The sequence below is a fragment of the Protopterus annectens genome, chromosome 4.part0, assembly GCF_019279795.1.
Source record: "Protopterus annectens isolate FY-2018-M chromosome 4.part0, PAN1.0, whole genome shotgun sequence".
NCBI classification, from domain to species: Eukaryota; Metazoa; Chordata; order Ceratodontiformes; family Protopteridae; genus Protopterus; species Protopterus annectens.
In genome coordinates, this window is record NC_056733.1 from 859,504,344 (window position 1) to 859,529,193 (window position 24,850).

At 41.0% G+C, this 24,850-nt stretch overlaps 1 protein-coding gene across 1 annotated transcript in view; it reads right to left on the reverse strand.

The window, feature by feature from the left end:
• LOC122800356 (guanylate-binding protein 1-like) overlaps positions 1-24,850 on the reverse strand; it is a 697,264-nt gene that overhangs the window by 107,011 nt on the left and 565,403 nt on the right. The window lies entirely within an intron of this gene.

Genomic DNA, 24,850 nt, shown 5'->3' on the forward strand with positions numbered 1-24,850 from the left:
CCTGTCTGAGCTCATCTTTGAAAAACAACAGCCTGACACAAGTCATCTGTTAATGTTACCTGAGACCACTGTCCAGGCTACAGTGTCAGCTTAATTAAAATTACAATGAGCTAGGTGGAAGCCCACTGCAGAATTTGTCATAACTGCCTTTTTGAGAGGCAGAGAAGGTTTCCAGTTCCTTCAATGCCTGTGCCACATGGAAGGACTGTAATTAGAACAGATAAGACAATAAAGTGATTGAAACCCCAGTATGGCAGAAGAAATGACCCTTTTGCTCATCTTACCCATGCTTTGTACTGTTATCTGATAACAAGGTGAAAGGCCTATGGTCTCTGTGGCCTATGCAGGAATGAGGTCACCACAAAGGATTCTGCTATAGAATGCTTTGTAAGGCTCTTGTTGCACTTTTCTAAGTTTGCATAGAGCAGTAATCTTTTATGGACATAGTGAGGTAAAATGGGATGCCTCCAGGCTGTTAAAATGGTATCCTGCAGAACAAGTTCAACACATGATGACCCAATTGCCCTCACCTTTCTTCCCCATACAGCGATTTAACCACTTCTGAAGAGAAGGCAGCGGAGCAACAAGTCAGTCTACAGTAACCTTTATGTACACAACTTCACACAAATTACCAGGCATTCCACTAAAATAACACAATGAAACGAAGAACTGGAAACTCAAAGTGAATAAAACAGTAAGGTGGTTTAATTAATGTAGTTAGCACAAAATTCCTGCCTGAAAAACACTCCTTAAAAAACTAGAAAGTTATTCTTCAATATCAATTCTGCAAGTTCCAAACAGATAAAAATATCATCGTCTGATACACCCTCCTGCCTTCTAAGGGTTTCCTCCGACCATAAAAGTCCAATGTCGTGGGGAATAACGGAAAACAAATCCACAACATCGGTAGTGACAAATATCAAATTTTCACTAGAATATTCAGCCCTGACTTTACATAAAAAGTACCAAGAGTCTTGTAAAATATGAGTTTCACCCTTCCACAACTTCTTCAACTTTCAATCAAGATATTTCACCAATGTAGCTATTTTAGAGTCCTGAGAAGCCACAATTGGTCTGAGGGGCAGGTTGTCCACACTCTTATGGGTCTTGGGTATCCCAAAGATGGATGGAACCCTGGGCCTATTATTTTCCAAATAAGAGTAAACTTTAAATTCAGTTGTTCCTTGATCAAATAAGTCTTTCAGGGCAAAATCTATCATTTTGTAAGCAATATGAATTTTGTTGATAGATACTTGGGTGTAGATATTTTCATCTCGCAAAATGCCGAATATTTTGGCTTCGTACAAGATTATATCCATCAGTACAATACACCCTCCCTTGTCAGGTTTCATAACCCTTATATTGGAACTCCAAGCTCCTGTAACAAATTGTTCTCATCAAAAGTCAGATTATACCTTGTTTTTTGGCAAAAAATAAACTTTTCTAATTTCCCTTTCCAAGACCTTTTCAAGGTTTTTTAACTGTGGATGTAATGGAGGGTTAAATGTACTGGATTTCTTAGGGGCCTGTTGATAGTTCATGTTCATTTCCTTCCCAAATAAGTTTTTAAAGTTAAGCTTTCTGACATTTTAACATCCAAAATACTATTATACATCTTATATTTAAGCAATACTCATGGGTCCAAGCAGCGTAGAAGAAACAGTGTCAGTTTCCTAAACCCTAGAAATTGAGGCTTCCTTGACTTAGGAGTATGGTAGGGTAAAGGAATGATTCTCCAAACTTGGGTTCACCTACCAGACATTTACCAAGGAATCCCAGAGATCAAATTACATGAGCAGGTTGGGAGTGCTTACACTCTGAGATACACATCCAAAAGCTGCTGCCATATGGGAACCTCTTGTGACACTGTTATCAATGCCTGTTAAAGGATATGGACTCATACAGTCAGTAGTCAAGGCACAGCTCCCCATTCATGAGGAATGCAAGTCTACCAAGTCACTAGATACTAAAGGAAGTGACTCTAACCTAGGTTCAGCCTCTGTATTTCTTATCTTCTCTTACAATCATTAACACTGTATTCCACTACAAAGGAACAAACACAGTGCTGTTGCAGGTCATGAAAACCAAAGGAAGACTTGGAGAGCTTTTCTGACTATGAGAACTTTATTATTTATCTACCAAGATGGAAAATATGGGGAAAAGGGGGTTGTGGATTGATGCAAAAGATGGTAGTAAACACTTCCAAGATGAAAATACATCTGCATATAAAGAAGAAACAGCAATACATTCCAAGAAAGTGAAAGAAAATAAGGATACAAGAGGAATGAAAATAAAGGCTTTAATAAATCAATAAGCTCTTTCATCTCTTTGCAAAACATATCCTGAATTTTAATTAGACTTAAGAAAACGGATTAGATTCCCTATCAAACTGCTGTGGGAGTGACTGCAAAAAAAGAAATTCATGGCCGTGTGGAGGTATCCATATTCTTTTCTCCCACACTGTGCCATTTCTTTCTCCAGTTTTTTATTCTCAAAGGCTGGGATGGGGCAGGGCACATGTTAACACTCTGACAGACTGCCTATTAAGAAACTGCTGGAATAAAGCTTCCATTTTAAGTAATAGTTTTACAATATTCTGATAACTATACTCAAAAAAGAAGAGGGATTACGACAAACATCCTCAATTTTGAGCACCCAGAAATAGAAGTACACTGAGACATGGCTGGTGTGCAGAAACACTAAAATGGTATCAGTTTTCACTAATCTGGCACATAAGATACTACCCAATGATCTGATGTCATCCTTCACATTCTGCTTCACTGATTGGTTATGGATCCTATCCTTGGATCCGACTCAGCTGCCTTCAAAGAATTAGCTTCCAGGCTCAAGCTCCTTCCTTACCCATAATTCTCCATCCCTAGCCCAACCTCCTCAGATCTCATTTGCAGCCAGTGCATTCAGATGTGGTTACCAGCACTCGAGCAGTTAAGTGTAGTTTTTCATACTTTTTTCATATTTTCTCTCTACTTTCTTGTTCTACTTAGTGTACTTACTGTATTTAAAATTCTTCCCTTCCCTTTTTGGTTTCTGAGGTGAGTTAGGCCTCTTTTTATCTGTCCTTTCTCTTCAGGCTTTTGGCCCTTTCTTCTCTCTTTTTCTATATTTTTTATAGAAGTAGTGGTGAATTTTTATATCTCTCTCTCACTGTCTACAGCATAGATAAGCCCACAGGGTTTAAAAGATGTGCCAATTGTGAGAGGAAAATTCCACACTCAGACGTAAATAATAGATGCAATTATTGTTTAGGGCTGGCTCAACTGGATTCCCCTTGTAGCATCTGTGATGCCCCTTCACTGGCCCAGTAATCATGGAGCCTCAATCCTCACCACTAGCACTAGTGAGGGACATACATACATATTGGGAGGATGACAAGTACACACACAGTAAAGTACAGTTTCCCTTAAGACCACACAGAGATCACAGTCAGTCTGGGGCTGGTTTCTCCCTCTCTCTCTCTCCAGATCCCCAGTAAGACTCCCATTTGGCACAGCTGTAGGGTTTAGATCTCAGCTGAGTGGTCAAGCCAAAACCTCCAGCACCCTCTCTCCAGTGCTTCATGTCCCTGCCCAAGTAGCTGACATGCACACTTTGAGATATGATTTATACACAAACACTCACCCAGTCCTGGGAAAGGCTGGCACAGGTTTACTAGCTATGCCCCCTTCTGCCCAGAATAAAAGGTGGTTATCACTACCACCAACCAGCTCTTTATCAGCTATTATAAGGCCCTTCCCAAAGGGTGACCAATCCTACTGTGTAATGTTGCTATTACCCAAATGGTAAGTGTGACCAACACTAAGGCTATTTAGGAGTGGCCTGTTCAGCGTCACCAAATACATATGCAAGTCCTCTAAGAGCTTAAATATGTCTCACAATTATCAGCCACAAAGATAGGTTTAAATATATTTAATAATAAATAATAAAAGAACAACACAATATTCAATAACTCAAAACAGTGACTACAGAGTTCAGAATCACAGGAAATATTTTAAAACAACATTGCAGGACAGTCTTAAATAAATACAGAAAACAACTAAGCTAATCTTTACTATATTCCTATCTCCAAGAGAAATTACTGTAATCTAGTTACTTACTATTAGCAAGGCAAATGCAGATGAGTGGATGTCTTGCTAGGTCCAAGACAAGATACAAAATGCCAAAATCTGTCTTTGAGGAAGTTCTTTAATTATTATCAAACATTACTGCTGGGTCAGCTCAGATGACATCACTCTTTGTCAACTGCCTTCAGTACCCAGGCTAACAGAAACTCAACAAACTTTTAGCACCTCTGTGTGAGAAGTACATATCTTTTAGATGTTTGCTCAGAACTGGAAGTCATAAAACAATTAAACACTTTTACATTTTAAGCTAAGTAATGATTTCTGTTTCAAGACAATAGATAAACTTCTACCTCTAGACGTCCTGCCTTCTTGCTGAAACTGAGAGATAACACAATTGTAAAACAATTTCAACTTATTTTCTTTAGGGTTTGCAAGTTAACTCTGTATGTTCCAGCTTCTACTATTAAAACATACATTTTCACAGGTATATAGTTTATATACATTTCTTTACTTTTCCAGTAGGGTACACTGTGGTTATATTCTTGAAGCTCAGTACATAACATACAGTTGAACACACACTTCTGCACCAGTAGTTTAATATACACATAACATATAATTATCTTACACTTGTAAGACAAGCATATGAATCATATTAATATTCACAAATGACATATGATTATTTACAAAATTCCAGACAGCTGGGCTGGCAATGTCACAGCATCTGTGAGGGATTTAATCCAAGACCCATTCAGGAAAGGAAGAACAAGTTGATTTTGAAGAGCCTTATGCCCGCTCCTCTTTCTTCTTCACCAAAGGCTCAACTCCCCTCTAAGGATTCACTCATCTCAGAGGCCAAGAAATGGCACCATAAGGAGTCCAAGGTATCTTCAGAGCCTCCTGCCAAGGCTCCAAAGGTTTCAGATCTGAAGATGTCAGCACCAAGAATCCCATAGATTTAATGGCTACAAGTGCAAGTGAGCCTTTGACTTCAAGTCTCCGAATCCTAAAATATTGTATCCCAGCAGTCTTCCACCCCTTTGGACCCATAGATCTCTGGATCTGCAGTCCTCTTCTCAGTCTCCAGGGAGATCCATTACTTCAGTGTCCACCACAGAACCTTATAAGATTTTGCAAACTCCCAGGCACTTTCATCCATCTTCAGGAGCTTCCTCCAGATCCTCTTGGAGCTTATATGTTGACATGGACAAAATGGTAAGATCAATCAGCAAGTCTCAGATTCAGATGAGGTACTTCCAGCTCCTTCCCTCATGGGTATGAATCTGTCCCTTCTACTTTTTTTTCTCCTTCTCTGGACTGTGTTTCAGTTTCGGAGCCCCAGGACAGTAGTCTTCTGAGGGATTTGGGTTCAGATTAGAGGGTTCTTGATTCTTTAATGCCGACCGTCACCTTGACTGCCTCTGCTCAGAGGTCCTTGGAACAGAATGTGTCCTGGATACGAGATGTCACAGCCGGATCCAAAGGGAAGGGTTTGGCTCTTGCATTTTCAGAAGTCTCCCTTCCCCTTGGAGCCTTGGCCCTTGACAGTGTGGGTCCAGTTCTGTCTGGGAGTTGAGGATCTGGTGAGCTTCTTCCATCTTCTTCAGGAGCTTCAGCTCTTAGGGAGTTTGGTAGAGTCTCTCTATGTCATATACAAGGCTTTTTCTGTTAGCAGAGTACCACATCTCTTGATTTCTGCTCCTCCTCATGGTCCTATATTGGATCTGGCCTTTGAACTACCATTTCTGTCCAGGGTCAGCCTGCCTTGAAGGACATCCAGTCCATTCCACCTGAGATGGTCCCTTCCTCTTTTGGCTCCTCTCCTGAATATCCCACAGAGGAGATCCCATAGAAGAGGATGTGCAAAAGAAGGCATTTGGATACCCCTATAGAGTCCTTCATTGAGGATTATGATGAGGGAGAGGGGTCTCCCAAATCATCATCAGACAATGTCTCCTTTGCAGACATCTTGGAGATTTGGAAGTTGAAAGGTGTCTGGTCTTCCAGAAACCCCTCTTTAGAGGAATTCATATTCCTGAAGGACTTTGGGGCAGGACCATCTACATCTTAGTACTTCCCCCTGTGGACACTCTTATAGGTCTTGTTGCCCATCAGTCCTGGAATGACTGGAAGGAGCTGGGCACTATAAAACCAGCACCAAAGTGACCAGACTCAATCCTCCCCACCCCAGAGGACTGCACTTTCTGGATTAAGAGCATCCCAACTGATGCTATGGTGGTGGCACTTGCTACCAAGAAAGATCTTACCCAGCAGTGCTCAACTCTCCATCCACCAAAACAGGGGGTCCAGAAGGTTGGACGGGTTCAGGAAGCGCACTTTTCCTTCAGTGAGGTTTTTGCTGAGAGCACTCAACTATTTGGCACATTTTATTCGCCTTTAGAGAGACTCGGTTAAAGAAATCTCTGAATCCTTGGTGGGGTGCTTCCCTAAGGCAGAGTTTTATAAGATTTATCCTAAGCTAACCACTCTCACTTCCATAGCAAATTCTTTCATGAGACTTGTTTCCCACTCAGCGTAAGGATCTTCTATAAAAAAAATAAATAAATAACCAAGGCTCAAAGGTACAAAAAAGAATTTAACGTAATTCCTGCATAGGTTTCTATATAGGTAAGACAGATAGGAAACTTAAGGAATGCATATATGAACATCAATATGCTATTAGGAACAGGAAAGCTGAGAATGCCTTAGCTAAGCATATACTTAATAACCCTGGCCATTCTTTCTCCTTCAGGATTATTGACCAGATCTGTTCTTATATCAGGGGAGGACCATTTTCTTTATGGCTAGAGCAACGGGAATTATATTGGCAGCTCAGACTAGATGCCTTCAAATACTCAGGGTTAAATGATACATGCTCAATAGCTTGCATTCTAAAACTAAGAAATTTGATGAGATAGTATCTTTATCTTTAGAATGTTACTTTTACCTTTAGAATGTGTTTTTTGTATTAATTAATGTAGTTTAGGGACATACAATTTCTTGGTAAGTTTAGATTTTATATTATATCTGTATTTAAACATTTTATGAACTGTATTTTAATTATATGTTTTTGATTGGTTTCTAAGTCCCATTGGACCTTTTTAAACATCTGACCGTCATGTGCTTATTTTATTAGCTATTTAAATCTGATGTGTTAGTTTTGTTGAACAGTCTGAAGAAGTGGGTGTATGTGTGCCCACGAAAGCGCTTACTGTTACATTATATTCTTTTTTGTACCTTTGAGCCTTGGCTATTTTTTGTTTTTATAGTAATTCTACAATTTGTCTTATAGTAGCAGTGTAAGGATCTTCATGGGCAGCCAGCACCTGCATTGCAATAAGTCATCATGCTTGGATGAGGCTTTGCAATTTCACAGAGCCCTTTAAAGTGTCTTTTGTCAACACCCCCTTTGATGGCATTTTTCTGTTTGGACCATCAGTTAAGGACATCCTGACCAGAAAGAAGTAAGTAAGAGGGTAAGACCTTTTCTGCCATGAGGATTACGTTTTCCACTCCTCAATGAACATACTCAAGGAATCAAAAGGGGGCTAAGAAAACTTGGTTCCACAAGTTGCAAGGTCCCTGCCTTGATCAAAGCATAGAGTATTCCTCCAGAAGCAGAGGAGGAGGCTACAATGGGAAACACAACCCTAAAGGCAGAGGAGGCCTACAAAACCAGGGCTTCAAGGAACCCTTTTCTGAGAAGCACTTTCAGTGCTACTGAAGTGCTGCCCAACTGCCCTACTCTGGAGGCAGTCAGGGGCCAGTTTTGTCTGCACTCAAGCACCTGGGCCCATATAACTACAAATGCTTGGGTGCAAAGTATTATATCCTGAGGCTATTACATTCCCTTTTCTCTTCCCCCACCAAAGATTCAAAAGAAACTCCCCGATGTTCCACCCAGCCAGAGGGATTTGGCAGTTACTGAAATCATCAAACTACTGTGAAAGAAAGTCATCCAAAAGGTCCCAACCAAACAGAGAGGGTCTGGAACTTACTCCCATTTCTTTTTAGTGCCAGTGAAAACAGAGGACCTAAGGCCCATTTTGGACCTAAGCAATCTCAACTTGTATATGTAGAAATTCAAGTTCTGGGTGGTAACAGTTCAGTCCGTCCTTGCATTGCTACGGAAGGACAATTGGATGTATTCTTTGGACTTCAAGGGCGCATACTAGCACAAAAAAATAAACAGATGCTCCAAAAGTCATCTACACTTCCACCTGGGAGCCAATCACTTCCAATTCACAACCCTGCCCTTTGGTTTCACAACAACCCCCCCCCCCGGGTGTTTACCAAATGCATGGCAGTGGTTGTAGCTCATCTCCAGCTGCAAGGGTTTCAGGTATTCCCATATTTAGACAACTGGCTGCTGAATGCTCCCACTTAGAATCAACTTTCTCAGGCCAGAGATTACCTTTACCAGTTGTCCCACTTCCTAGGCATTACCATAAACTTAGACAAATCACAACCACAGCCTGTTCAAACTTTGGAATTCATTGGAGTGCAACTGAATACCATTACCTAAATAGCTTATTTGCCACAGCACTGCATCAACACATTGAAATTTAAATTCAATCCATTCTGTCACTTCCATCTCCCTCTGCCAGATTGATTCAATGAGTCCTGGGGTCCATGGCAGCCACTATACTTCTTATTCCTCTAACCAAGTACTATTATGTGCATTTTTCAATGGACACTATCTGTTCAGTGGTCATTTCTACATCAGTCCATATCTATTCCTGTCAGACTGACAAACATTTGCAGGTCCCATCTACAATGGTGGATTCAGTCAGATCTGACAATCCGCAGACCTTTCACTCTTCTCCCCTTCAGCCACTGTGATTATGGATGCCTCCCATCTAGGGTGGGGAGGCACTTCCAAGGGAAGATGGTCCAAGCAACATGGACTCTGACAGACACCAGTATGCCTATCAACATCCTCAAGATGAGAATTGTACTCTTATTGTTGTAAGCCTTTCAGGTGGCTCTCTGTTTAGGGACAATTGCTATTCACACAGACAACATGTGGGCAGTCTGGTACATCAACAAGCAAGGAAGAACCCATTCATACCATCTCTGCATGAGAGGCCATGGAGGGTTTGGGAATGGGCAATCTCTTCAAACCACTTTCTGCTTGCAACACATGTACCGGGGAAATCCAATGTGTTAGTGGACAGGCTCAGCAGATCTATACTGATGCCCCATGAGTGGTCCCTCAATGAGGCGATAGCAAACAAGATATTTGACCATTAGGGTCTCCCCTGCTGTGACCTCTTTGCGTCCCCTTACAATAACAAATGCAGCAGTTTCTTTTTTCTAATCCCTCCTTCAGGGAGTTCCCTGAGGGGTGCTCTGGTCCACAATTGGCCTTCCAGTCTTCTTTCTGCTTAATCTCCTCTTCCTCTGATCCCAAAACTTCTCCAGAAAGCCAAATGGTTGAAGAGGATGGTGATATTTATTGCCCCTTTTGGCCTAATCAGGTGTGGTTTCCCCTTCCTCTGGTTTCACCTCAAACATCCTCCATGGATACTGAAACCTAAACTGGACCTCCTTTCTTACTCAACACTAGGGCTCTACCCCAGTCTCTCCACATTCAAGTTAACCACATGCTTTCTCCAGTTCCCATGATTGCTAGAGAGTCCAGGTTCTCTTTTCCAATCAATGTTATAATTTTGGTCACTCAGAAAGCCTCTACTGCAAAGATATATTAGAATAAGTGGAAAAGATTTTCTATTTGGGCTAATAATAATCATGTTGACCCTTTCTCAGCTCCTGTTCCTTCAATTCTGTCTTTTCTAGAATCTTTATATAGACAAGGTTCTAGTTTGTGACCATTAAGCTCCAATTGGCAGCCATATCCAACTTTCATTTGAAATTACCTTCGGGATCTGTTACCTCAGTCAGGTTATGTAAAACCTTTATGAAAGGTATTTTTCTACTTAGACCTCTAATCAAGGACCAAATTCCTCCATGGGATTTGACTGTCATTCTACAAGCCTTGACACAAAGCCCATTCAAACCAGCAAATGATTATGACTTGAAATATTTATCCTGGAAGTCAGCTATACTTGTTGCCATTACTTCAGCAAAAAGGGTCCCTGAATTGCAAGCTCTTTCATCCAAACCTCCCTACAACATTTTTCACAAGGATAGGGTTTTTCTCCACACTAATCCCTCATTCATGCCAAAGGTCACCACTACAGCTAATATAAACAAATGCATTCAGTTGTCAGTGTTCTTTCCTAACTATTCCAACAAAGGGTAATACCGACTAAATTCCTTAGATGTTCACAGGCAACTACATTTCTACCTTCATAGGATGAAACAGTTGAGAAAATCAGAGCAGTTGTCTCTTTTTTATCTAATAATAAAGGTCAAGCGGTATCAAAAGTGACAATAGCAAAGTGGATTACCAGTTGCATTTACTTTGTTTATGAGAAAAATGGTTTGAAGTTACCTAGTTCTCCAAAAGCCCATCCAACAAGATTCATCACTGCATCAGTGGCTTTTTCATTCAGGATTCCTATTGATCACATTTGTGCTGCATTTACCTGGTCCAAGTCTCATACCTTCATGACTCATTATAAGTTAGATATGGTGCCCAGGATCAGAACATCCTTTGGGTCCTTGGTGCTCAGGCATATCCTTCCTTGAGGCCACCCAAGAAATCATGTAGCTGGTGACTCTGACCCATCAGTGAAGCAGAATGAGAAGGACATCAGATTTATTAGTTATGTACTTACCATAACCTGGTATCTGTGTTGTCCTCTTCTCATTCTGCTTCACCTCCCCGCCCAACCACTGTCCTCCAAAATGCTTTGCTTCTAGAGAATCTGGTAGAGACTTTGCTGGAACCTGTGTTCCAGGTTGAGCTCTTGGTTCCTTTTTCTTCTTTATCCTGTTTATAGGGGCAGCAAACTCAATTTGAGGAGGTTAGGCTAGGGGTGGAGGATTATGGGTAAGGGAGGAGCTCAAGCCTGGAAGCTAAATTCTATGGAAGGAAACTGAGTCAGATCCAAGGATTGGATTTGTAACCCATTAGTGAAGCAGAATGAGAAGAGGACAACAAAGATACCAAGTTATGGTAAGTACATAACTAATAAATCTACATAACTAATAAATCTGATGTTGTCAGTCTTCATTCATTCTTGACTGTTGGGTTCTGGTTCCAACCCTCGGAACTGAGACGGCCGTTATTTCAAGCTCATGGCAGCCAGAAACTCTCAAGCCAAGGCTACCCATACTGCCTCTCTTCCCTTCCCCTCAAATCTCATTTGCCACGTAGAAAATCAGATGCGTCAGCCGTGCTCTCAGCTAAGTGCTAAACTTTTTTATATCTATATCTATATATGTATCTGCATCTATAACTATGTCTATATCAATATCTATCTACACACACACACACACACACACACATATATGAGTATATATATATATATATATATATATATATATATATATATATATATATATATGTATATATTCTCTACTTCTTTGAATTGTTACTTTCTTCTTGGTAGTTATTGTTAGTGCTGTTTATTTGTGTCAGTGTTTGTATAATCCCTTTACCCTGTCTAGTAAATACCATTGTTGGTATAGGCCTTCCCTTCTTCTACCTTCTGGTAATTCTCTGATACCTTCGCTGATATCCTTATTTTTCCCTTCTTTCCTTCTATTACCCTCCTGGGAGTAATTTTCTAAATACCTTTGTTGGTACACCCCCCCCAAAAAAGCTGTATCCTGTACTCTTTTTCTGTTAGGTGTGTGTGTGTGTGTGTGTGTGTGTGTGTGTGTGTGTGTGTGTGTGTGTGTGTGTGTGTGTGTGTGTGTGTGTGTGTGTTTGTGTGCGCATGCCCTAAAAGGGAAACACAGGTTTCAAGCAATGAGAGGACTGTTGTAGAAAGATGCCCAACTCTGATGGGCATCTTTCATGTGTTTATTGTTTAGGTGTGCCACATTTGGAGATACGACCGCCATGTGAACTCTGCAAGTGTTTCATTGCTCGAACCCTTGCAGAGAAGAGAAACAAACTTATCCTCAAGGGGCTGATAAAATGCCCTTTTAGTGAGGCTTTGCCTGAAATGGAGATATCTAAGTCTCCCAGAAAAGAACCCAAGAAAAGGAGCCACTCAGTTTCTACATCACCTAAGGTACACAAAGCTAAATCTACTAAGGCCCAGGTTTCGGCTCATCCCTCAGAACTAAGGCCTAAAATACCAAAATCTGCACCGACTTCTGCTCCAGCACTGAAGTCTGTTACATCTCTCATGATGCCAACAGTTACTGAAACTACCAAAGCTCCTATGGCACCAACCTCATCATCGGTACTGATGACCCTCTCTGCACCAACAATAGTCTGTTCTATCATTCTGGTTACTTCCTCCCCTGCAAAGCAAATTATTGGTCAACAGACCACGGTGCAGAAAGTCAAGAGTACACCCAGGACTAGATACTCCCCATCTATAGACCTCTTCTTGGGTCAACCATTAAGTCCATTTCTTGAAAGGCTAGAATTGCCCTCTGGAATGTCAGTCCTTTCTACCAGGAGCCTTTCAGAGCTAAATGTAGTCAGATTGGTGGATTAGCTCTTGGCAGCCAGAGATCTTCCTGCTCCCTCAGGAACTCTCTTCCATCCAGAGCCGAGGATTACACTCCCAGGAAACCCACTTGTCTTCCTCTTTCACCCTCTTTGCAGATCTTGAAGCCCACTACTTTGACATTCCCATTGCCAGCTACTTTGGTGCTGATGGTGGAACTCACCTTGGTTTCATAACCAATTTTGTGGTCTGCAGCTCCATCAGAGCCAACCCACCCATGGGACTGTGATTTGGCTGCCAATTCTGGGATTCCTGGATTCACTCCAATTTTTTACACAGTGCTGTCTACAGTTCCTGGTGCACTGGCAGTTGCAATTCCTCTCATGGCTCCTACTATGGAGGGGGGGGCTCGACGGAGTGGGGTGTGACCCCGCTTTCAAAGTTGTCTTTCTTGGTTCCAGGCTCCAATCCCTCTTTGGGTGGGTCTGCCTTCCAGATTATGGAGAAAGCCCTGGCCTCAGCAGGCTCACAGTTGTCACCATCCCCATCAGAGTGTCACATTTATGTATCCTCTGGCTTGCAGCTATCACAATCTGCTACCTTGAGGCAGTGGGCACAAGAGCAGCAAGATACCCTATTGCAGGATTTCCCATCTTTGGAGTCCTCCTCAGACCTTCCCCCTGAGGAGCCACCCCATAAGAGATCATGCAAGAGGAAGCACCTGGATTCTCCAGAAAAATTAGTCACTGAGGATACAGATTTCAATGAAGGTGAGGGGTCCCCTCGACCACTCCCTAAAGATGTCTTCTTCAGAGACATCCTAGAAATTCAAAAACAGAGAGCTGATTGGAAGCCTACAAACTCCTCCTCTGAGGAATCTGTTTTCTTGCAAGCTTTTCATGCCCAGCCTTCTACTTCTTGGGTGACCCCACCTGCCAATGAAGTGATCAAACTCATCATGCAGTATGTGTGGAAAGCTCCTGATACTATAGAGCCAATTCCCTGGACACCAGACAAAATTCTTTCAGCACCTGAGGATCAGCCCCACTGGTTGAAGGCTCTAGCAGTTGATGCCATGGTGGTGGCAGCTGCCACAAAAATGGAACTCACTGAGGAGAGTCCAGCTGTCCATCTTCCAAACCAAGAGTCTCGGATGATGGAGAGATTTGGGAAGGGGGTCTTTGCTTCAATGACCTTCACCATACGGTCCTTGAAATTTTTAGCACCCTTCACGTGACTGCAAAGGGATCTGATAACTGAGCTTTCAGAGACCTTGGTGGAAGCAGTGTTTTATGAGGTCCGTGATAAGGTTGTCTCCCAGCTTGCCAACCTAGAGTCAACCTCTAACTTGTCCATGCAGCTTATTGGACATACAGCTGAAGGAACATCCAGGGCAGTGGTTACAGGCATTGCCATTAGGCGTCATACCTGGATGTGCTTATGTGACTTTCCGGACCCTTTCAAGTCTTCCTTTATCAATGCTCCGGTTGATGCTACTTCATTCTTTGGCCCAGAAGTCAGAGACACATTAGCCAGGTGTGTGAAGGACGGAAAGACCCTTTCTGCTTTGGGCGTGTATTTTTCCAATCCTCAACCACCTTACTCCAGGCATCAGAGGAGTGGAAAGATGTGATTCAGAAAGTCCCAAGGGCCTTTATGGGAAACACATGGTGAGTATTCCTCCTGGGACAGAGGGGGTAACTCTTCAGGAAGACACCCCTTCCATGGCAGAGGGGGCCCTTGCAACCAGGGTTCCAGGGATTCTTTCTCTGGACAACCCTACCAGCATTCCTGAGCAGTGGCCTGATTGCTTACCACTGGAGGCAGTCAGGGGAAGATTCTCTCTGCACCATTCAGGCTAGCACACAATAACTTTGGATTCCTGGGTGCAGAAAATAATTACCAGAGGTTACCATATCCCCCTTCAATCTTTATCCCTGACCACAAAGGTGAATCCCCAATGCTCCGCCCAGTCAAAGGGATATAGCAGCACTAGAAATTTAAAAGCTGCTTCAAAAAGGAGTCATCCAAACAGTCCCACCAGGCTAAGTAGGATCCAGATTCTACTCAAGATTATTTTTAGTGCCACAAAAGACAGGGGACTGGAGGCCAATCTTAGACTTCAGTGCACTGAACAAGTTTGTTCAACAGACAAAATTCCGAATGGTCACAGTTCAGTCTATCCTTCTGTTTCTGGAGAAAGACAATTGGATGTGCTCTATAGATCTTCAGGATGCATATTACCACATAAAAATGGACAAGCACTCCGAAGATAACTCTGCTTCTGGCTAGGAGCCAGTCATTACCAATTTCGAGCACTGCCCTTTGGTCTCACCACAGCTCCCAGGGTGTTCACCAAATGCATGGCAGTGGTAGCAGCTCACTTAAGGCTACAGGGATTCCGTATGTTTCCATATATAGACGACTGGCTCCTCACTGCCCCCACCAGGCATCAGCTACTTTCTGCCTTGGACTCCATTCTAAGGCTTGCAGAGTTCTTAGGCATCTAAGTAAACACAGAAAAGTCAAAACTATTACTCACACAAGACATAGAATTCATCAAAGCAAGACTAAACACAAAATCCTACATGGCTGCTCTTCCTTTCCACAGACTGGTGAAGTTAAAGTCACAACTTCAAGTGACACTCTCTCAAGACAAAGTTCTGGCAAATCTAGTCTTACAGCTACTAGGGTCCATGGCAGCAACAGTCACCTTAGTTCCTCTGGTGAGATACCACATGAGGCTGCTTCAATGGATCCTGGTGTCACAGTGGTCACTATTAACTCATCCAATGTCCTACCTAATCCGCATAACCAACTGATGCAAGCAGGATTTATATTGGTGGATGAAGCCAGAAGACAGTTTATGGAGCCATTCCTTTTGCCCCTCTCAGCCAAAGACCATAGTGACCACGGATGCTTCCCTGATAGGATGGGGGGCATTTTTAAGGAGAGACAGTCCAAGGGACTTGGTCCCTTTAAGAGGCCAATTTGCATATCAATATCCTAGAACTGAGGGCAGTGCTCTTAGTATTGCAAGCATTCCAGTCTGCCTTCCCTTCAGGGACAATTGCTATACAGTCAGACAACATGTTAGTGGTCTGGTACATCAACAGACAGGGAGGAACCATATTCTACCCTCTGTGCTGGGAAGCTCTAAGAGTTTGGTAATAAGCAATCACCTCCAACTGCTTTCTGATAGCAATGCACATTCCAGGGAACTCCAAGGTGATTGCAGGCAAACTCAGCAGATGCATTCTCCTGCTTCATGAGTAGTCCCTCAATCCCAACATGGCAACGAAGATCTTTCATCGATGGAGTCAGCCTTGCTGTGATCCGTTTGCCTCTCCCATCAACCACAAATGCAGCAGCTACTTTGCCCTAGTCCCCCCTTGGGAGGAGTCCCCGAGAGATGCTCTTCTCCATGATTGGCCCCTGGGATTTCTTTATGCCTTCCCTCCAATCCCTCTAATTCACCAGTTTCTGAAGAAAGCTCAATGGTTGAGAAGCAAAGTGATTCTCATTGCACCTTATTGGGCCCATCAAGTCTGGTTTCCCTTTCTCTGGCCTCACTTAGTTCACCGTCCATGGATTCTGGATCCAACTCCAGACCTGTTACCAGGACCTGGTCCATCCCAACCTACAAAATCTCAAGCTGATGGCTTGGTTTTCCCACTTCTAGTAATTGCCAAGTAAATTATTTATCTTAAGAAAAAGCAATAACACTGGTTGTAACAAGGCTAAAAACAAGAGCATTTAATGGAGCAAGTGCTTTCATGGATACACCACTTCTTCAGACTACAATCAAACAAACAGCATCACATTTAAATACTAAAACAATCAAACTAATTATGACATCATGCAATTAAAACATAGCTTACTTAAAGGAACACTGTATAGCAACTCTTAAAAACAATAAAATCAATGCTTCAGTGGCTTTGCCTTGAGAAAGGATTTAAGTGAAACCATGCTGTTCAAGCCTGGAGGCTTGTCAATGTGGAATTGCAAAATACATTCTTGTTCAACTAGTTCAGTAGTATTTTTAAAAATGTTCCTTTAAGTAAGCTATGTTTTAATTGCATGATGTCATAATTAGTTTGATTGTTTTAGTATTTAAATGTGATGCTGTTTGTTTGATTGTAGTCTGAAGACGCGGTGTATCAGTGAAAGCGCTTACTCCATTAAATGCCCTTGTTTTTAGCCTTGTTACAATCAGTGTTATTGTTTTCTCTTAGTACATTTTGCTTTTTCACTGGTTGTTTTATCGGTTTGGGAGTTTTATTTAATAAAATTATTCTTCTTCCTCAGTACAAAAGATACTTCTGGCTTCTCATAAACCATCCACCAGAAAACTTTACCTTAGTAAATGGTAGAGATTTGTGTTTTGGTCTGATGAAAAGGGTTTTGACCCTTTCTCAGCCTCAATTGATAAGGTCTTGGAATACTTAACCACCTTATATCAGTTGGTAGCCTCTACTTCTACCATTAGAATTCTTTTAGCTGCCATTTCAAACTTCCAGAATGGATTTAATGATCATTCCTTGATGTCTCACCATCTTTGCAAAACTTTTCTTAAGGGCGCTTTACATCTGAAACCACCTTTCAAAGAGCCCATTGTGCCTTGGAATTTAACGTTGGTCTTGCAATGTTTGGTCCATCAGCCTTTCAAGTCAGCAGCCACCTGTGATATCAAGTTTTTATCTTGGAAGACTCTTCCTGGTAGCCATTACTTCAGCCAGAAGAATTTCAGAGTTGCAGGCCTTGTGTGCTAAACATCCACATATCATTTTTTCACAAGGAGAGAGTATCACTCAGAACTAATCACTCCTTTCTACCTAAAGTAGTGTCGGATTCCAGTATTAATAAGATCATAAATTTACCAGTCTTCTTCCCAAATTTCTCAAACAAGGGAGAATATTGCTTACATTTGTTGAACATGCACAGACAATTACATTTTTATTTGGACAGAGCAAAACCATTTAGAAAATCAGACCAACTGTTTCTATCTTTTTCAAGTACTAGACTGGCAAGCCAGTTTCAAAAGTTACTCTATGAAAATGGTTGAGAGATTGCATTACTTTCATTTATAGCCAAAATAAGCTGGACTTATCAACAAAAATTAGGACACATTCTACCAGATCTGTTTCCACTTCAGTAGCCTTTCATTCCAGAGCTTCTATGGATGACATATGTAGAGGCAAAACTTGGGCTACCTCCATATCTTTATCACTCATTACAAATTGGATATGGTCTCCAGGGGAAGAGCATCCTTTGGCTCTATGATGGTCAGGAATATCCTTTCTTAGGGCCTTCCAGGGCCCAAAGTAGTTAGGAACTCTGTCCCAACAGTCAAGATTGAATGAAGGTTGACAACATCAGATAAAGAAGTTATGTTCTTACCATAACGTTCCATCTGTGTTGTCGATCTTCATTCATTCTTGACATTCCACCCTCCTAGCCCCTTCAAAAGACTCCTGAAGGTTTGGAACTAGTTCTGGGGTCCTAGTAGGGTTGTTGCTCAAACAAAGCTTCCGTGATTTTCTATTTTATGGGCAAAACGCAATCTGAGGGGAAAAGAAGAGAGGCAGTATGGGTAGCTTGGCTTGAGAGTTTCTGGCTGGTGTGAGCTTGATATAATGGCTGACTCGGTTCTAGGGGTCAGAACCGGAACCCAACAGTCAAGAATGAATGAAGATCGACAACACAGATGGAATGTTATGGTAAGAACATAACTTCTTTTTTCACAACTTAAACAGCAATAGAGAGTGATGTCTTATTTTCTACTCTCACAATCTTCATCTTAGGTTATTCAGATGTATAGCACAAGATTCATTCATTCATGATTAAGGGAACCTGATGAACTGCAATAAGAAAACAAGAAGGTTAGAGGCTTTGTGAGGCCATACACAAGAAAAGGCTAATCCCAGGACTGAAATCTCTGTATAAGACTAGAGACAATACTTAAGAAGAATGGAATAAAATCAGCTTCTTAGGAAACCTGCAACCACTTCACAATGTAGAAATCTAATCAAACAAGACAGCATGAAGGTAATCTCATCACCACCTTGCAAAACAAACTTCTTAATACAAAAAAAATTTTTGAAACTGAAAACGTTACTACCAGATCCCCCCAAAAATACACATTATATAAAGAGACCATCCCGACATCCTCTAGTTTCCTTACTTCAGAAGACTTCCAGCAAGAAGTCTCCATCTTCCTTCATACAGGTCCTCCCACATAAAACACTCCATCCAACAATAATCACGCCCTGTTAGACTCACTAACTTTTTACTTTAAGTGCATAACTACAAACAAAGTCACCAAAATAGTTAACAAAATCCCACTAGATGCCCCTTCCAGGTAGTGATACCCTACACCCATGGTCCATCACATTTTCTAAAGATCACATCCTGGTCCAAGTAAAACACCTGATCATGTCCCAGGTTTGCAAGTACACCAAAATTATCCTATACCAAACTATCCCAATCCAGCATCAGCTACAGACTTCAGAGCCTTCTCAATTATGCCAACATTAGGAAAATACTAGAAAAGCTAGGCTACAATTAGCTCACCCATTATCTTCAAATCTACAGAATTCTTTCCCCTCAAAAACAAAGGTTGTGGCCTGGCCATAGCCCCTATGACTGCAAAATACACTTTCACATATGACATCCTACCAAACATGGAAAAGGGCAACCTGACAGGGGCAATCTTCATAAATCTGTCTATAGTCTTGCATACCACTGATCATGTCCAGCTAATGTACTCCCTGCTGAATGCATGCTGGAATGATCCTAAAAGTAACACAATGGCATGTGCATTTGCTAACAAACAATTTATTCACAGTACACCTGGGACCTTCCTTCTCCACCACTGGCCCCACTGAATAAGGTGTCCAACAAAAGTGAATTCTCTTCCCCATCCTCTGCTCTGTTTACCTAAAAAGGTTCCCTTTTGACCTCCCCACATTACTCATTACACTTTACACAGAAAATATGGTGAGCTACTGGTCAGGGCCCTTCTCCTCCCTCATTTTTGACCTCCTCAAACTGACTTCACAAATTTCAGTAACTAGCTATATCAGCACAAACTTACAATAAACCTAAAGAAAACCAAAGTTGTATAATTCAGAACTTCTCAAAAACTCTGCAAACACTCATCCATCTAGTCCATCACATGCAATAAAAAATCCTCTAAACTGTCCTGACATAGAGATACCTCAGTATCTGGCTAGACCCTTCCTTCAAATGTCATCATCACATACAAATTACCAAAGTTAAAGCCAATAAGCTTTTCTTTTGAGCCAAAAATCTCTTACTTCCTGTCCCCTCCAAGTAGGATCAGCACACGTAAAAGAGTCCTCTTGTGGCAACTTGAACATGGACCCTATTATTTGCTATCACTTCACACAGAAACATCTCCCTACTCATAACCACCACCAGTAACATCAGCAGATTTATAACTTTCTCCTCCAGGATAGAATACCATTCCTATACCCTTGTTAAAACAAAAAGGCTACCCACTCCACAAAGAATTATCATCCTCCTAACTTTCATGTTATTCAAACTTATCAGATTTGACCTCATTCATATTCTTTGTTAACAGACTGCCAGAAAGGCAAGTAGTGTACAACATGCAATTATTGTCCACCCCTGCTGGCATGCTTCACTTTATTGGCAAACCAAATAACTAAGCGCTTTTGCCAGATACAACCACTGGCTTCTTCAGAGTCATTTGCCTGGTGGGGATGGGGTAAACATGAAGAAGTCTGGAGATGTATTTGTGTTGAAATACAATGTTTTAGCCCCTCAACTTATTTCTAGCTTGAATGATGGATGGAGATTTTGTTTAAATAGCAGCACAAAAGCTATACTGGGCAAGGTACCAAACATTGTTTATGACAGGGGTAAGAATATTAAAAACAGAGGAAATTTAATACATCAATGATGTCAAAATGTGGGATGTGCAGATATTGTTGTTTTATTAGTGATGGTCCATATTTATTTATAAGGTATTATAAATTTTCTATAGCGTGTCCTGGGAAATGTAACTGCAACAGCACTAGGCTTGTTTATGTGGCAACCTGTGCAGCCTGCGATGGGTTTTATGTTGGTAAAACCATTCGCAGGCTGCAGGATAGGATTTCAGAACATCTTAAATGTATGAAAAATAGGAACGAGCACAATGCACTTTATTTACACAGCAAAAATTGTGTGAATTTTTAAAAAAAATGTATTTTTTGTTGTGGATAGAGTGCAAAGTAGTGAAAGAGGAGGTGATGTTAACACTAAAGTGGAAATGAAGGAACTTATATTGCAGCTCAGACTTAATGCCTTGAGCTGGCCAGGGTTAAATGACAACATCTCCTTAATGCCTGTTCTAAAATTCAGGGCTAATAATATTTAATGTTTCAAGTGCGTTTGAAATATATTTGTACTTAATTGTTTTTAGCACTAGTACAATATGTATTAAATCTGTTGCCCTGTCTTGTATTTTAATATTTTTATAGTTGTTTAAGTTATGATTTAAATTTGGTTAAACAATTTTAGCAAGAGTGTTAATTTGGGAAGTGCATGTTTTCTAAGTAGGAAATGAGATGAACATGATGTCATGGTTTTTATGTTTGATTGGTTGTAAGGATCTTGGAGTTTGTTATTTGAAGTTGGTGTGTTATTTGACCAAATGACTCTGAAGAAGCCAGTGCTTGTATCTGGCGAAAGCGCTTAGTTATTTGGTTTGCCAATAAAGTGAAGTGACTGACCTAGGTAGTCCGGTTTTGTTTTTTATTTTTATATGTGTGTTAGTTGGTCATTGTGGACTAGTGGTGTTGTTTCTTGCTGGAATGCTGTTTACAGCATGCAGTCATTGTCCACCACTGCTAGTACACTGTGTGCAACATGCAGTCATTGTCCAGCTGTGCTGGCTCACTGTGTACAACATGCAGCCATTGTCCAGCCCTTCTGGCATGCTGTGTACAACATGCTGTCATTGTCCACCCCTATGACCAATCTCTTTACACCTTTCACCAGAGTGAAAATGCAGAACACTTATAACAGTTATGGCCCTTACAATATGGAAGTCTCTCCCTAATCACATACCTTATACACTGTCCTTTCCTGATTATAGGACAGAGTTAAAAATTCAACTATTTAACCATGCAAAGTGTAAATGTTACAACAACATTACTTGACCCAGGCTGCTCTCTGTACAGACCTCAACATCATCATCACCATCATCATCCTTATCATCATCATTATCTCAACCCCCTTTTTCCCATTTTTACAAGGGGTGGGGGTATCATGTAAACTATTGTACCTGTCTCAATTCATTGAGACCCTCTTAATTTCTACAGTCATTCATGCCTGTCAGAAGTCATCAGTCATGCAATTCATCCATCTCTTTGCTGGATGACCTTGTTTTCTCTTGCTTTCTTCTTGTCTCTTCCAAATCATCTTAACCAAATAATTTTCTACTTTCCTGCATGTGCCCAAAACACTATAATCTGTTTTCTTTGATTTTCTTTGCAACTGGAGTTACTGTGGCTTCTAATTTGATGTTGTCATTTTTTTGTCTGTACCACAGTGTACATCCTACCACCCATCTAGGGCTCGTCATCTCCATCGCCTTTAGCTTCCTACACTGGTCTGCCTTCATTGGACAGGTTTTTGTACCACACAGAAGTACTGTTTGCACCACTGTTTTGTACGCCTTGTTTTTTTAACATAGCTGGCATATATTATATATTTATAAATTCATATTCCAAATTTACATTTTTATAAGACTACACGCAGTGTATACAAACAGTCTACAAATTATTTTACATACATCAGTGAGTTTTTCTGAATTATGACATTAGTGTTACTGTGTAAGGTAAGCTGATAATTGTTTTAAAGACAACAAAAGTTACACTGAAGGTAAAAAATGACTTACCTGTGTAACAAGAGATTTTGCCTAATTAAGGTGCACATTAATTTCACCGAGAGATACTTGCTGGTCAATATGGATTTAATAGGTGTTAGTAATACTAGCATCTTATAATACCCAGATGTTGCAACGGTGTTAGCTTACACAAAATTATACACACTGGGTATTCATACAGAGCATGCGTACACTAAAGTTACAGACACTACATTGAATGTTCATTTGTTTAAAAAGTGTAAAGGGAGGTCATTTTAGAATGTCCATTTTACCAAAAACCTGTTTTACAGAAAAGGTAAATAGGTTTGTATTAGGGGTGGGTCTGTGTATTTTCAGGTAATGATTAGTTATGGTGTTAGGTAAGGGGATAGGTGTGTGTGTGTGTGTGTGTGTGTGTGTGTGTGTGTGTGTGTGTGTGTGTGTGTGTGTGTGTGAGTTTGAATCTTTCTAGCATATACTACCACAATACTCTATGCCAGCTGGCTGTAGCACTTCTGATTTTAGCTTTGACCTCCTCATTCAAACGTATCCCCAACCACCCTTCTACATACTTGGCGACATTGATCTTTTCCACTATTTCCCCTTCTATCTCAGTTTTTATTTTCTTCTGAGTTCCCACATTTGCTGTCATGATAATAGTCTTGTAAGTACTCAGTTTCATCCCAAACCTTTGCCTAGGATTTCCAGAGATCAATTCACGTGCTTCCAGTTTTCCCATTTCACTCCCTTATTTGATGACATTCTGGTTCACAACCTGCTTGTAATGCCACATCACCTGCATACAACAGCTTTGTTGATCTGTTCCCTTCAACCTGTTTGCTGAAAGAAAATCAGCTAGAAAAGGTGAAGAGAAAACAATGACTGGGAAGAACCTTACAGCTACAAAAAATAGTTCAACCCTCAGCTTTGGTGAAAGACATGGCTTCCAGTAATATAGAGGAAAAAATAAATCAAATGTACTCAGAGCTGATTAAAATAAATGAAATAATGAAGGAATATATCATTTCAAATAACAAAAGCCTGGAAAATGGAAGAAGCTTTAAACAGCTATTCAGATGAACTGATAAAGATGTAAAAATCAGAGGTCAAAATGAAGAAAAGGCTGATTATGAAACTTCCTAAGAAGAGCTGTTTCTAAAAATGGTAGAATTAGAGGGCAGAATGTGTAGGAAAATATGTTTATTTTTTTGCTGTACCAGGGAAACTGGAATGAACAGACTGTATTAATTTTATGAGAACACAAATCATTAACTGGACTGGTATTCCACAGCAGGATTTGTTAACTAAAGTGCACATTGTGTGTATGCTCCAAACCTGGCCATGAGAAACCAGCCAAGACCTCTATTAATAAAGCTGCAATCCTACCAGCAGAAAGAGCTTATCCTGACAAAACTGGGGCAGAGGGCAAAGTACTAAAAGTTGGAGACAGTAGAATGTTTGTGGAAAATGATTATTCACAGTACACCAGGCAAGAGAAGCACATTTATTCCAGCAATCAGGGAATGTCGCAAGGCAGGTGTCAGATTCAATTCAAGCTGCTGTATCCTGCTGTCTTCAGAATATTTTTTTCTGGAGGATCAAAATTATTTTTTGAAGCATAACAGACTAACGAAGAAATGCAAAAGTTTATCCAACAAAAAGTGAGCCATTAAACAGAAGGGGACTCTGCTTCCCATTTTTCTGATAATAAAACTCAGAGAGACTTTGCCAGTGAAACCTTTTCGAATATTCCAAAGGAAAATGCTTGAGATAGAAAGAGAGAAATGCATAGGAGTTGAGTACAAGAATTGGGCGTTCCTTAGAATAGAACTGTAGTTTGGACAGAGGTGAACAGGAAGAAGACCAGCAACATGGAAATTAGTGAATAAATGTGAGATTACAAAGCCTCAACCACATTTGTGAAATATCGCTGTTCAAGAAAAAGTAGAAGGATTATACTTTTGTTGACTTTGTTAAATTTGAAGGAGACTGCAAAGTGTTTGCCCTTTGTTGTGTCATTAATATTTGGAAAAATACTAAGGGGAAGGGAAGAGTAAGGAAAAAGGTAAGTAAAACAGTTTTTGTTCTTAACAATCTTCTTCTTTCAGCTTTTCCTGGTTAGGGGTCGCCACAGCGGATCACCTGTCCACTCATGATTGGCAGTCGAGTTTTACAGTGTCGAGTTGCCAGCTCGGTGCCCAACCTTCCACAGAAGGCACACGCACCCACTCACACATAGGGCCAATTTAGAGTGTCCAATCCACCTGCAGCATGTCTTTGAGATGTGGGAGGAAACTGGAGCACCCGTTGGAAACCCACGCAACCACAAGGAGGAC